Below are 16,383 nucleotides of genomic sequence, written 5' to 3' on the forward strand. Positions count from 1 at the left end.
TTATTTCAAGCGGAATAAAATTAGCACATGAGACATGAAAAATGAAACATAACATTCAAAACCAGGAAGTTAAAATAAACATCCTAGCCCTAACTGTTATTCAATATTGTATAATACTGTTGTTATATGAAATACATAATTTGTGGAAATTCTAGAAACCAGATTTTATAACTACTTAACAAATTGATCTATCTTAATTGATAGAAAATGGAAATAAACATTTTGACCATTACAATGACGTCCTCCTCTCCGGTATATGTACACAATCATTTGATTAATTATGTATGATCATTTATCACATAGAGCTGCTCAGATATAATCATAGTGTCTATGAACCTGTGCACAGATATAATCATAGTGTCTACGAACCTGTGCTCAGATATAATCATAGTGTCTACGAACCTGTGCTCAGATATAATCATAGTGTCTACGAACCTGTGCTCAGATATAATCATAGTGTCTACGAACCTGTGCTCAGATATAATCATAGTGTCTACGAACCTGTGCTCAGATATAATCATAGTGTCTACGAACCTGTGCTCAGATATAATCATAGTGTCTACGAACCTGTGCTCAGATATAATCATAGTGTCTACGAACCTGTGCTCAGATATAATCATAGTGTCTACGAACCTGTGCTCAGATATAATCATAGTGTCTACGAACCTGTGCACAGATATAATCATAGTGTCTACGAACCTGTGCTCAGATATAATCATAGTGTATACGAACCTGTGCTCAGATATAATCATAGTGTATACGAACCTGTGCTCAGATTTAATATTCTCTCAGGACGATGCACAGAAGCATTCCTCTCCCTGTTATAGTCCACATACACTTTTTATACACATATATAGATATTATAGTATAGATATAGATATGTATAGATATTATTTATATAGTCTTGGTTATATAGATAATACTTATTTGTAAATCTGAGAACCTGACATACACCTTCGTGATGGTCTGAGGTACAGTGTAACAACAAATGCCATGTGTTTTCCCTTGGAAATAAGTATACATCGTGACAACGTGAAACACAAGGATACATACTCTTCATGTTGGTGTATCGCGTTGGTGTATCGTGGTGTATCGTGGTGTATTCGTTCACATGTCATAGAAATAGCTACCGTATTTCAGTAATATTGGTGTTGAAACATGGTAATACTACACAGACACATAAGAAAGCAGTTCCTAAAATGAATGACAGCGATTGCTATGATATTTGATGAGATATAAAAAAAGATCTGTTTCTTGCAATGACATTTCTATACATCAGAGTTGGCCGCGTTCTTCATCACTGACAGCTGAAAGTCAAGAAAGTAGTATTTCTATGAATAACATAAAATGCGAGTTCTAGACTTGAATATTAGATCTACGTTAATGTGGATATTGCTAATCGCAATGAGGACAGACCACGACAATATGTGTTCATGGCGAGACAACAGCTACAATACCTGAAATACAACACCTCATGACAAACACACTGGACTCCAGCTTGTTTTTTTTTGCAGAATTGCCAGTCTAAAATACAATAAACGAAAAATAATTGTATACATGCTTGCGATAAATGTTACATCATAGTAATGTCTTTCTGTGACCAATCTCAATCTCAATCTCCTCTACCACATACAACAAGTACATATCTCACCCAGTCGCCGCACATCGTGCACTTCATTGCCAGACACCAACTTCTCAATCATCGGATCTTTCTTGAATACCACTCTAAAACTGAAATATATTATTTTACAATAAATGAAGAAATAAATACACGTAGTTCAAACTATTATAGATATAAATTGCCCTTGCAAGAGAATAATCAGTCTAGATTATCCGCCGAAACAGACTCCATGAGGCGTAAAGGGCAAAATAGCTGTAAAAATTATATATTATATCATATTATAGATACACTTTTTAATTGAATCATGCACAATGCCAGGCTACATACTCGTACCTTTTCCCATTTCTCTGTATCAAGCAAGATCCTTTAGCGTTTCTCTGAAACTCTTTCTCCAGTTTCCCAGTCGTCACAGCATCGTAAAGCCGCCACTTGCCCGTGCTATCACGCCACTGCCACACTACAACACACATGGAAGGTATGTAGGTGAACAGGAGGGGTAAAATGACCGTTGAAGATTCAGGTGTACAACAATGCTTTAGTGAAAACAAGATGAATACAAGAAACTACCGCACAATCCTCTCGGGGGATGGGCCGGAGGTAATGGATCCATGTACATACCGTGTACTTTAGTTGCCGTAGGTACGGGACTAGGTTTCCTTGGCCGTGTTTCCAAATCTGGTTTGCTGAAAATGTGATGTACTCCTTATAACAAACATCCATTGGCAAATCCTAAAAAGGTTGATTGTCCTGAGTATTGAATAAAATACATGAATGACATACAATTATGCAGGATGAAGAAAGAATTTCAGGAAATTTCATTTGGGAATTATAGTTTAGGAAATTTAGGGGGATCCTATTAAAGGATTATATATGCAAATGTTAGTTTTGTACCTAATGGATGGTAATTTTGTACCTAATGGGTGGTAATATTGTACCTAATGGATGGTAGTTTTGAATAATATTTTGAATTCTTCTTGAAAGATAAGGTGAGTTGGGGGTTTAGAGTCGATTAGGATTATTGCACTTGTATAAGCGACGTGCATGCATGTACGTGTGTGTGGCTGCTTGTAGTCCGGACTAATGCAAATTTTATAGTGCTAGCCCAGTGAGATACCATGCCGCAGTTTAACATGAATACCCCACTAAGACACAGTATACAAACACCGAGCCGACCAGTCCTTGTTTTAGCCCCTTAATGCCAAGCGCCAGGCAGGGTGACAACAAGTGCCATCTTTTAGCGTTTTCTGGTATGACGCGGTCGGGGATCGAACCCCCGATCCTTCCGCTCTCCGGACAGACGCTCTGCCACTAGACCACGGAAGCGACCAGACAGAAAAGGCTACAGTTAGGAAAGTAAATAAGATTTATCATCGAATCCATTAAGTGACAATGCGTGTCACACACTGAGGCATGGACTTACTGAAGAATATTATTATCCCAAATAAGTACTGAATTTCAAAAAGGCCTTCCGAAATACATTAGTTACCAATCACAGAACGCTAGGCCGGGCATCATAAGACATCAACTGTCATCACTCAACTGTAAGTCACCTATTGACAACAGAATCAGCTTCACTTACCATATTTCGAGGTCGAAACGTCCATCACAGCCATAGTTGTATGTACAAATTTTATCCGCATCGATCCATCGAACCTGTAAAACATTTTACGTACCTAATCAGTCTTACAATTAAACCATGACACAATTATATATACAGATGACATGAAAAGTTACCAACAATTACTGTGAAAAGTCTGACGGGCAGGAGTGAGAGAATAACGGTGGAAATTCTTGTGAAAGTGACACACTTAATTCTATGAGATATTAATAATGTCAAAAAATGCTCTAAACATAGTAGTAAAGAATGTCCGAGACACCTATGTTTACTTACCTTGACCTTTCCGTCTTGTGCTTTCCGGATCACGACCCCGTAACTTCCGGGTCCGCCATCCTGGTGTCCATACGTCCAATCTCGTCCTACGAATAGTACGATTTCACAACGTGAAAGTTGACTGCAGTGATTATGAAAACTTACTTCAAATTGCCACATAGTTCTTTGAAATTGTCACTGTCATGAGTATTATGCAAGAATATTACTTTGGTTGCGTCGATGTTTTAATGTGTTCTTTAGTTCATATCTAGGTTCCATATCAACCAACATGTATGCCTACCTCTTTGGACCTTGTTCCCTATTTCAATGAGTTCGTCATCACACAGGTACCGCGCAGTGTCCTGGACTAACAGATCGTAATTGTTCTCATACCCATATCTGTATCTACAGAATGTGGAGTTGAAATCCCAACACACCCAAACCAAATCTGAAAATAGAAGACCGGACGTCTTCAAATTGCATATGTATGAAGAATGATATTCCCCACTTTTCAACATGTTACACCTGAAATGTCAGATGTTTCTATCTATGATTCTTCATGTTATAGAGGTTTCACAAATGAACAGCTATTTTCAATTTAAAGACACCTTTAACTTCTTTTCATATTTGTGCTCCAATGGAATGAGTTTGCATTTACTATGTATTCATCAAACAAGTTTTGTTCATAGTTGAAAAAAAAGACAAGTAATAGCAATTTCGATTATCAACATCATTAAGCAATATAAAAGTTCATTTTCTATCCTAATTAGCCGGCTTTTATTAATGGACCGATATTCTGATTTGTATCCTCTGAATACCAGTAACTAACTGGCGCTCGGCATTAAGGGCTAAAACAAGGACTGGTCGACTAGGAGTCAGTTTTCTGTGTTTAAGTGAGGCATCCGTGTTCAACTGAGGCAGGGTATTTCAGTGGGCCAGCACAACAAAATCGGTACGTCCAAGTACACACACACACGCACACACACACACACACAAGCACACACACACACACACACACACACACACACTATATATATATATATATATATATATATATATATATATATATATATATATATATATATATATATATATATATATATATTGATCTGCAATGATAAGGTCACCGTCGGAAATCTGACACATTTTAAGAGAACTTACTGTCTTCTTTGGCATGATTAACCACTGTTCCTGGTCCGCCGCTGTCCTGGTCACCCCACTTCCAGTCGGGGCCCCTGCAGACCCTCGTCCCAAGGGCAAGCAGGGCCTTCTTCTCTCGGAGGCGTTTGAAGTCGTTCGGTTCCATATTATCATCATCATCATCACTGTCCGTGTCCTTGTGGTCAAGCTTCCTCTTCACTGCTTCCACTACCGCGGACTGAATAAATGAAATTAATGGCTAAATAGAAATAATCATATCCCCAGCCAATGGTAATGTGCAATTGAGTGCAAGATCCAAACCCAACACCAGCTGCCTGGGACTTGTTCCAAAGAGTCAATGCGACCTAATCAATACCTGATTGATATGCTACCAATTGACTGGTACCTTTAGCTATCTCAGTACGATGTGAAGATGACGAGCTTATCATTGAATACACTTGGGTTGTTTCTATGGAATTGACAAAAAAAAACAAATCGAAAATGGTAAACCATGATGAACAATTGATTGATATATGTTCGTTATGAAAACCGGGAACAAAACATTTTTAAGATCTAAATTCCTTAAAGGGGACGGAACATTCATCATATGCCTCTCCGGGGCAAAAATGAATTGAAGGATATCATTTACTAATATCCAAGACTACTGAAACACAGTAATGACCGTAATATCATACCCCACCTTTTCTGCTGGATCCATCTCTCCGACCAGGGCCTCTGCTACAGTTTCTATGCTGCTAGACATAGAACCCGTCATATGCTGAGTCTGTATACAGAGCAGGATTTTTCCTATGCTTCCCTGTTGTAACATGAGTACAAAGGTAGTTAACGGTAAAACGTTGACGAGAATCACATAGGGATCCGAGTACCATGCGAACAACGAGACTCGAATACTTGAAGTCAAGAACATATCTGTAATTTTCATAGGATCACTAAGGCACAGTTCTTATTAGTATCGGATTGTTTATTGATTGATAGCGTGTTTGCAATGAGAAAATCCTCCGCATTTATTTTCTTGTAAAGATGTGTGATTTATATACCTGGAATCTGTAGTTCTTGCAGAGTCTCGCCATGTCCTCGCCTTCCACCAGCTCTCCTTGCCCAAGTTTGGCCAACGATTTTAAAAAGCCCTGAAATTTACCAGAACATGTGCATTTTGATCTGTATTATTAAATAGCTTATAGTTGACTCAAACGGCCAATGTATGGCTATATGTGTGTGAGCAGAAAACAGACTTGAAGATGAAGCCCAAGACAGTGCAGAACGCTGGCGGTTACCGCTTTGTTGAGTCCACAATACAAGCACTAAGCCCATATCGGCGTGAGTGGAATGATGATGATGATGATGATGATGATGATGATGATACACATTTCTAAAAAAGACATGATATTTCTGACAAGTCAGAATCATCTTCCTACTCACTGTATCTGCCTTTCCAACTGGAACCCATACTATTGGATGAGGTGCGGAACTGTTATTCTTCGGCGTAAATTGTTGAACAAGTTGAATCAGCTTAACTTTGGTCTAGGGAAAACACACATGGAAGCCATGTCACATCACATCTTACTTGAACAGTAACAGAAATCATCACCACAACCTGCTACTCATTTACAGGATTCATACTAGTATATAGACCCCAGAAAAATATATTATTGGTGTACTCTTTACTTGTGTAGGTTGGGGAGATGTAGAATATGTATGGAAATAAACATAGTACATGGCAATATATACAGCGGGTGAGGGTGGAAGAGATCTGGGTTTAACGCTGCTTTTAACAGTATTCCAGTTCTATGTTCAGTTCGTGTATTCTCGTACAAGACCTCTCTCAACTACCTAACGCCACAAAGCTTGTGAATAGTGAAACAGACAACCTTTCACATAACTATCAGGAAAAACCTCTGCAATGGCACTTATGATAGCTGACTCGTAATCAGTCTGAAACACCTCTGGAGAAAGTTCTGTACCAGTTCTGGTTCCTACTGTCCTTCAACAACCTAAATAGTCTAACATATGTCTGTTTGGTCTTGTTAGGAAGCAACGAAAAAGCAACAGGATACATTTTACCATTTACAAGACAATGAATAATATACACTTGGAGCCACAAGCTAGGACAAACAGAAAAAGTACCATCCTTAAACAAACTGTCAGAGTCACTTCACTTTGAACCTCTATGCCGCTTGGATTAGATTAGAGCTTGGATTAGTTAACAGCCTGAGATGGACAATGTACATTCATATAATAGGGGTGAGGCAATTAAGCATTTGAATTATTGTAGGCGAAATGAGGTGTAGGCGAAATGAGGGCAAGCCCTATGACGGCATGTCAGCTTAATGAAAACCCGAAGTGATGCAGGTCTCATATATGTACCACTTCGGTGAAACCCACGAGCATGGGGATGGTGCTGACAAACCCAGAACCATAATCAGAGTGAATCGGAATTCGAACCCACAATCAAAGGTTTCTGATGTGCCGAAGCTACGCAACTCTGCACGACTGAGCCACCCTGACTCCATATACACAGTGAACTAGAAATATCGACGTTTGCGCATTGACGGGGAACATATCCAGCCCCCAGTGACCATGCTCATTAATCTTACGTCATGGTCAGAACTCCCCCCATCCGAGCCGGTCCAGCGGGCATAGCTTGTTGCTAATCCATCGGTTACAACAATAAGCCGAGGTCGGATCTTGTGTGCGTCACCAATACTTAGAATACCTCCTGAAATACAGATGACATACGAAACGTTGAAAGTCTAGTCATAACAATATTTCAGTACAAAATACCCCATGACCTATGACACAGGTTATATAACTTTGGTTGCAACAAACTGAACACAATATGGTGAGTGAGTGAGTTGGATTTAACGCCGCTTATACCAGTATTATCGTTATATCACGGCGTGCCAACTTAATGTGGCAGGAAAGCCCGAAGTGATGCCGGGTATGGTGTTGACAAACCTAGAAACATAATCGGGGCGAACCGGGATTCGAACCCCAAATCTTATGTTTCTGGCGTGCCCAGGGGACGCAACTCTGCACAGCGAATCGCGGCGCTTTAGACGACTGGGCCACCCTGGCCCCCGAACGCAATATGGAAGCAATATACATACCACGCCCTTTCAATGCCGCGGCGCAAACAAGCAGAGCTTCAAATAGAGGACTTCGGCCACCAACCTCTAAATTGTCTGAAACAAAATACTTATTAAATTAAATAGAATCAGAAACTTTCATTTAACATCACAATAAGACCAGGGACCCGTTTAACAAAGTGATCGTAGTGCTAGGACTGTCTATGATAAAATACCGATCATCATGGCGCAACCATTGTTTCGTGGAACGTGGCCATGATATTTAGACGTATGTAACGGGAGTGATAATTTAGTGTGTTAACGTTAATGCTGATAACAGATTTTTAATTATTTTGTATCTATAGCAAATACAGTTTTAGAAAACAAGTTATGATCAACAAATTGAGATGAGAAGGTATACCACATTAAGTATTGTTAAAACTATTGTACATCATTTCATAATGTATACTGCAAAGCGTTAAATCCTTAAAGTGAGAAGCGGGATATAACAAAGTATAACCAGATACCTATAGCATCCCTGACAATGCCAAAGTCATTAGTGAGTTCCTGAACAACCGTGCTTCTCCCACCCATGGCGACCACCCCAAGGTTCTCCTCCAGCCCGAACTGTTCAGCTATGTCCTCTATGCCTGAAGTAAACGATTATAACATGTCAAAACACTCCCGTTCAAGAACCAGGTTTATCTCACAAAAGTTTTACTGGTTTGGAGCACCACACGAAGATAGCTTACCATCGATGAAGCTGTTAGCAGCTTTCTTCAGTTGTTCAAGGCCGTGCTGTGCAATACTGTCGGACACGTCAAGACAAAGGATAGTATCAGGACCCTTTGATCTGGATGGTGGTGGTCGTTCTTTGTGGTATGAAACAGAATACATAGATCATGACGAAGTCGATGCACATGATTGTTTGTTCGCTCAAGCGGACTTCCCAGGTTCTATTCCATTACAATGATCGTGTTAAATGTGTCACATTACCTGCTAAACTATAGACGCAGGTTCATTTTACTCATACCCTATACCATAATCATTTTAAACCTTGACTACTATTTGAAGAAAACAATTTTAAAAATGGCGGAATTACAAACAATATTTTTTGTATAAGTGATGGTAACGGTTACCTTCAGGTAAGATGTGAACCAGATCATTGACATCCTGCCTGGAACTGAAACATCGACACGCATCAAACATTGTAGGCAACATGTTGTCACTACAATATAATAAAACTGACTATGAAAGGCAGATATACAACAAATGTATGACTTTGTTAATGAGAAACCGAAAGGCTGTGAATACAGATGTATATGAAGCTGAGAGAAAGATATATACGAAGTTGAAAACCTGAACCTCCTCTTTGTTGGTAGATGTTGTGCAAGATGGTTATTCCTGGCGTCATCCTTCAAGTGTGTGTCCCTGGGCATGTCGGTAGAGTGTGGCACTGTTGGTGATCCCTGGGATACCTGGTTGACTGGTGTGGGGTCCGGACGTCTTTGGAATGACTCGCCTTTGTACATGAATCCTATATCAATCCTCCTGAATAAAGATTCATTATTAAAACTGATACATTGTATACATGTCATTTCCGGGCATAGTAACACCGTTTATGGTTGTCATGTTTGGTTTTAGTATTTTACAAAGTGTATCACATATACAAGAAGACCTGTATCACCCTAGTACCACGCCATGATATGATTGACAAAGCGACGTGAAAGTTACCTCACTCATTCAAACAAGGAAGTATTGTATGTGTTCACACTTGCCCTGTTTCAGCTGGACTGTTAGTTGTCGCCATGACTTGCGTGTTGTCCACTTGCTGTGATTTCGGATCCAGTACATTGGGTTCAGTTTCCCCAGTTGCATAGGTGCTGATATAGAATCAATACAAATCTGAAGCATCTTAACCAGATACGTTTTACTATTATATTTGGAACGTTTAATACATCTAATGCACACCATCTGACACATGGTGGTCATTTTACGAACTTGTGTATACTTACCTATCATGCCGGTTTGTAACTGTAGATGGATGAAAACCACGTTCTTTTTCTTGAATTTCTCTAACGTCTACAGGGACTCTGTCTTGCGTCGCACCTATCTGTGACGGCTGCTGTTTTATAAGTCCTATACAGTTGCTCATATCATTGCGAAGTTGCTGCCGTTGGCGTTCGGAATTGTCTTTCTGGTTCTTTAGAATCTGACGAAACGTTGACTCAACCTGCTTAAATTTAGATTCCATATTTGCCAGTTTCGCTTGAACTTCTGCCATTTCTGTGAAACAAATTAGAATATAAAATGTTGCTATAAACTAACAGTACCATTATAAAATTACTTCATATACATTTCAAGTGTATGCACTGCCAGAAATATACATAACTGTACACTATAACTAATAAGATTACCTCTTTTATACAATAGGGGCGGTCGGGTAGCCTTGTGGTTAAAGCGTTGGCTCGTCACGCCGAAGACCCGGGTTCGATTCCCGACATGGGTACAATGTGTGAAGCCCATTTCTGGTGTCCCCCGCCGTGATATTGCTGGAATATTGCTAAAAGCGGCGTAAAACCATACTCACTCACTCACTCTTTTATACAATAACGTCCCCTTCACTTTCTGTCAAGAACATTCAGTTACCAACGTATTATCGTTCAGTTCTTGTATAACTGATATGGACAAGACACTTGTTCTTACCTTTGCTCTCTTCTCTTGATTCCGTTGACAGATTCCTACAAGGGACATTGAGATATAACATATTGTATCATTTCAATGGTGAATATCAGCGCCTTTCTTGTAGATTGTGAAGTGGTATTAGTGTGCTTGCTGTTTAACATCGCACCCAGCAATACCCCACTTTATGACGGAGGCTTGGACCTTTTCATGTCTGGATTAGACAATCCAGTGATCGATATTATAAGATCCACGCCGTCGGGGTACGTTGACCTGCCATCAGCCACGCCAGCACCAGATCCATTACGTCGCCTCTTACGACCAACATAGTACGAATCCCCACAGGTGAGATTTTAAAGTGGAGATTTTCAAAATATACATTTCAAAGATGGATGAATATCAACGATGCACTATACTATCGCTACAACAAATGATCAATGCATATGTGTAAATAATCACCTACATGGAAACGTGTTAAGAGTTCCCGTATCTTCTTGGGGTACATGATACTCACATTTTCTTTTGTATCGCGTCTGAGAGAACCTGTATGTCAGCTGGAACATCTGGCTGGCACTCTTCAGGACTCGCGTCACGTGACACTTCGTTACTTTCATCCTTTAACACTTGAAGATTAAACTTACAATCCATTGGTAAATATCCAGAAATAAGTGTGTGGACATCGCCGTTACATTCAATCATTCTATTTGCAGACTGTTCCTCTGAGTGGCCAAACGTAAACGATAAATCGGTTGTTACACTTAGGAGATGAGCTGTGTATGAACGAAATATGTCACTAGCAAGATTCCGTAGGGATAGGAACCTGCCATCAACCAGCTGATTAATGATTGCACTACGATCTCTGTGTCTGTCAGCCGCCAGTGCCACAGTCCATGAAGTATATACAACATGCTTTTTTGTCGCATCCCATGACAAACTCAACAAAATCCCACGACCTGAAAAAAAATAAACCTCGACTATGAATCAGACGACGTATCATTTCACCCTTGTTTATATAAAATAGGATTCCATGATAACCATAACAGAGAACGAACATGTGAAGAGACAAGGACACCCTGACGACAGATAACGTGTCATTAGGGTGACAGGAGGGCGACACAATCTCACCCTCTTCTACGTTCCGGGAAACATATGTGAGTACTGACATGCATGGGCGCGAAGTACGAATACGTAACGTGAGAAGATATACTACCTTGTGAAACGTCTCCAAACACATCACTTCTTCTTCTTATGTCCACAACATGACAGCAGTGGTCAATGGTGTAATAATCCCGACCCTGAACCTCCCGGAAGTGAAGGAACTGCTGTGCTTGTTCCATGTGATCCCCGTTCCTGGTTGCACTCTCTACTCTTGTAAATGTTTGTTCATGCTGTTGATCTGCAGCAGATGGTGGGACGTTTTGTAGATGTCCACGTTGTGACTGTCGATGCTCTGGCAAAGGTATTGGAGACGTTACCCTTTCATTCCCTGACAACGCAGCCGAGAAATCAGACGTCCCACCACCAGATTCACCTGCATCTGATGAGGATTTCCCTTTACGTGTCCTTGACAGGTCGATTAAAGAGGGTCCATCATGACACGGTGATTGATCTTCAGAAAATGAGTTTAGAGGTGTTCTTGATTCTACACCGTCTATTACAAGCGAGCCATGATCAGACACATAAGCTGACTTTACATTAGTCTGGAATCTAGCATTTAGGGTATTCGATGGTGTACTAGGGTTCCTTTGAGGGCGGCTGATTGGCATTGTTAACGATTCAAATCCTTCTGGATCAGCATCTGTCAGTACACCGAGAAACATGTTGAACATCGATATCACAACACAGGAATAATGGTTATTGTCTAGGGTAAAGTCAGGATCACTTTACCACTTCCACAATTCAACACCATAAGGCTTAATGTTATAATTCGTTTTTGTTGTCCAGTGTCTATTGTAACTCACCAATATCTAGAGCTGATGAAGCTTGCACTGCTGTAATTGTCGGCTCCATACCATGGTGAGGTGGAGATGGCTCCTGCTCCATCGGTACTGAGGGTTTACACACATCATAACTTAATACAACACATGCTCATAAAAAAGTTCAAATCGCTACCTTAGCCAAGGACAGAGAAAAAGCTTTGATAACTCAGAACAATATAGATACAGATATAGATATAATTCATTATGACCTTCATCGATAATTTGCAAACGATAGGATTGACCATGTTCCACGCGACCCTGTGTTACAGAGATCAGTGTTTGATCATCTCTCTCTCTCTCTCTCTCTCTCTCTCTCTCTCTCTCTCTCTCTCTCTCTCTCTCTCTCTCTCTCTCTCTATCTCTCTCTCTCTCTTCCTGTTGAATCACAGTTCTAGACTACGGGCATTACACAATATGTCACGGCATTATCACAGTTGGAAAGCTGTTCTGTAATTACCCTCCCTGTTATCAAGACACCCCGCCACAACAAGAGTGTTCTCTTCACTGATCTGAATCTTGTTTTGGATTCCTCCAAGATCGAGTTCGGGACCATCACATCCTCTTTCGGGGTTTGTCAAGGGTTCATCGGTGTCACTCAGATCCTCATCGGGGATATCTGCACCTACACAGGGAATGTATACATTTACATTCTGTTGCAAGACAGGTGATCACATACTTCATTACACGTGAGGCAAGTTGTTGTGCAGTCGTAATGAGAAATAGATGGCAAAAACTACAACATTATATGGTCATCTCAACATCAAATTGATAGGTTTTCTGTTGATAAAGATACTTGGGCGAGGTGAGGTGAGGTGAAATAAGGTTTAACGGGGCGTTCAAGAATATATCACTTATATAGCATGTGACTGTTATAGTATTTGACCGAACTTATGCCGGGTGTATGGTGATAACTCCCCGAGATACCATGCTGCAGTTTAACATGGATACCCCACTCAGACATAGTATACTGACTCCGAGTCCACCATTCTTTGTTTTATCTTCTAATGCCGAGTGCCATGAAAAAAAGATGGATAAACGTCACTGCGTGTGTTTGTGTATGCGTCCCTACTCCAGCATGTGTGTGCATGCATTATGATATATCGGGGCGCTGGGGTAGGCTAGTGGCAAAGGTATTGATGTAACAGTGTTCTATTTCCTCTCGGCGTAAAACCACACCCACTCACTTATAGTGAGTATAGTTCCTTGAGGAAGCAAATACTTTCCTGTGTAGCAAACATATGTCGTATTTAGTACACTTATGATTTATTGTATGTATGACAATACCTAGGGCCCCAGCTGCTGAATCGGAGATAACCATTTGATTCGTCCTCCCATACTGTAAAGTGTTCCCTCTACCTCGAAGTTTGACTTTAATCCTATTGAGAAAATCAGAATTGGGGACCCTCGGGGGTTCGGCTCCACCGTCCATTCTGAAATAGGCAAAATTACGGACCATGAGATTATGGATCACACATGGCAAGAGATGGTACTTGTTCTCATACACATGCATAGAATATGGCGATGTTAACCTGTATATAAGCAGAAATAATAGCACTGATTTTCCTGAAACGTGTGCAGTTCTGATGAACCGATGCGATAAAAAGTCATTTTTTCCTGCCATTTCTCCTGAAAGAGGGCTTTATCTTTAAGAATTGTACACTCAAATCTCTAGTGGTTTCTTTTAAATATGTTTGCTGTTTAACATTATATTTTCCAGCTATATACGGCGGTCATTTTAAAATGGAACCTGGACCAGTCATTCAAGTGATTGACATCATGAGCATCGATCTACACAATTGGGATAGGATGACATGTATCAACGAGACTGACCACCAGACCCCGTTAGTCCTCTTACCACAGGATGGGCCCTTGTAGACCAGTTCTAACACGGGTCTCCAAAAGACATCAGATGTGAAATATTGAATGTATTATCATCAAGGACCGGTATTATTATCATTCAAGAACTAAGAATGAGCTATGCACCATACCCGTGCTCGTGGGCATCATCTCAGTACCAAAAGTCTTTGAGCCTTCAACCCATATTTAGATGACGCGTGGGACAACTGACACGTTCACTGCATATAGCCCGTCAAACTTAAACTAAAACGTCACTAGTAGTGACAGGCTATAGCCAGGTGATGTGACACGACAATAATAGAAACATTACAGAAACTACTGCAACAGATTCTGATTTACCTGTATATATATATAAACTGATGGCGGAACCATTGCCTTGCTATATGACGTCACGCACAATGACCTCCAATGCATGTCATAATGGATGATGTTCACTTAAACTGAATCGAAATACCCCAGAAAAGCAACAAATCAACATTCATGATTTACAGTATAATGTATACATATGTATATAACCAGATACACTGAAATATATGACTTAATCTGTACTTCGTGCATGGGAAAGTTAACATCGAAACACTTACATGCGGATTCTCTGTTATCGCTCAAGTTGGTTTTACATTTGTGCGAGTGACTGGTATTTCCATGTTTCTATTATTAGATCAGTCATGTGACTTATTTCGGCATGTATAATGACCTGATTATATCACTCCGCGACAGGCTTGGTATTGACTGGGACGGTTGTTGGAAGGCTGCCAGGCGGACTCTCGCTCTAGATTGGATACGTCTGCGCTAGGCCTGGATTTTCCAACACACTTCCTTGTAAATAGGTTTCTCGAGGAATTGAGTCACGCAGATATATTATGACCTTCACCTTTGTTCTTGTAGTTTCTCTATTCAGCCCAACACGCTAGCCCTATTTATATACTGGTATATATGCATGTTTATCTTCGGAATCGTGTACTACCTCTAAACATAATAAACGAGACGATAAAAAATATGAATACATCATAATAATCATACTTTCTAAAATAAAACTATAATTTCACCAGAAAGTCGTGAATAGATGACAAACATAATGTATTGTATCATCGCCATACAGTTTTTAAACAAGGTGAGAAAAGAATTTAACGTTTGAAGGAAACCCGAGCTATACACTAGAGCGTGATGCAAGGGAAACAACTCTGTAGTTCTAATGGCTGGTGATACTCAGTTCACCCGGACTTCAAACTACTGTCGCATAGCCCTAGCCGTGCTGTGAGCGACAACCGCCATGATAAGTATCCTCAATCTGTGTATTGTTCTCATATCCGGAGATATGATTTTGAGCAGGATGCACGCCACACACATTCGTGACAAAATAATTAATAAAAACTGCCAGTTTGCATCTGCAAGGACAAGATGGCTGTGGTTGTCGGTTGCACACAGAACTCGTGTAATACTAACACAAGACGTCTGCACGTGATCTGTATTGGCCTTTTTGTTAGCTTTGTACTTAAAACAAACAATAGAAATATACGAAATTTATTTACACACTTACAATTCAGATCTTGCACACATGAATATTGGTCATGGTGACATTGTTTTTGAGTGATATGAAATCACCCAAATCATATTATTAGATGCCAGTAGGGACATACATGTAAACTTTATTGAGAAACGGTCACGCTCGTCTTTTTCAACTGTTACATGCCGCTTGTTTTTCTCATTGTCAATGTATTCTTGACTTTCATACATGTGACATATTCATATCATCAACAAATAAAGTCAAAGATTGCTGATGCGACCATCCCCACACTGACATATCCATCAATGTTTCACAGCTCCGGGGTCCTCATGGTCTGTATCTAACTGTTCTGATACCTTCATCCCTGAATTCTTTATGAAAAAATACTGATATACCTTTACATACAATGTAGACATAATACAGACAGATAGACAATGCTCAGATAAACAGGACAGAGTTGTCCACCATTCTGAATTTATTGCTTGTATTCACAGTAAATGTCTCGGTAAATGTTGAAGATGATCGCAACAGCACATTCATGTTGACAATCAGCAAATCAGTGCTGCTGATTCCAGAAGACTAGATGGTGGTGCACTCACCTTGAAACACAAACATAATAATCCCACATGAATAGACATAGA

General features: G+C 40.1%; 1 pseudogene; it reads right to left on the reverse strand.

Moving 5' to 3' along the window:
• Window positions 1-26: 26 nt before the first annotated feature.
• Window positions 27-14,860, reverse strand: LOC139478768 (uncharacterized; annotated as a pseudogene).
• Between the last annotated feature and the right edge of the window lie 1,523 nt (window positions 14,861-16,383).

Source organism: Haliotis cracherodii, unplaced genomic scaffold (genome assembly GCF_022045235.1).
Source record: "Haliotis cracherodii isolate W230 unplaced genomic scaffold, xgHalCrac1.p SCAF_1, whole genome shotgun sequence".
Classification (NCBI taxonomy): Eukaryota; Metazoa; Mollusca; class Gastropoda; order Lepetellida; family Haliotidae; genus Haliotis; species Haliotis cracherodii.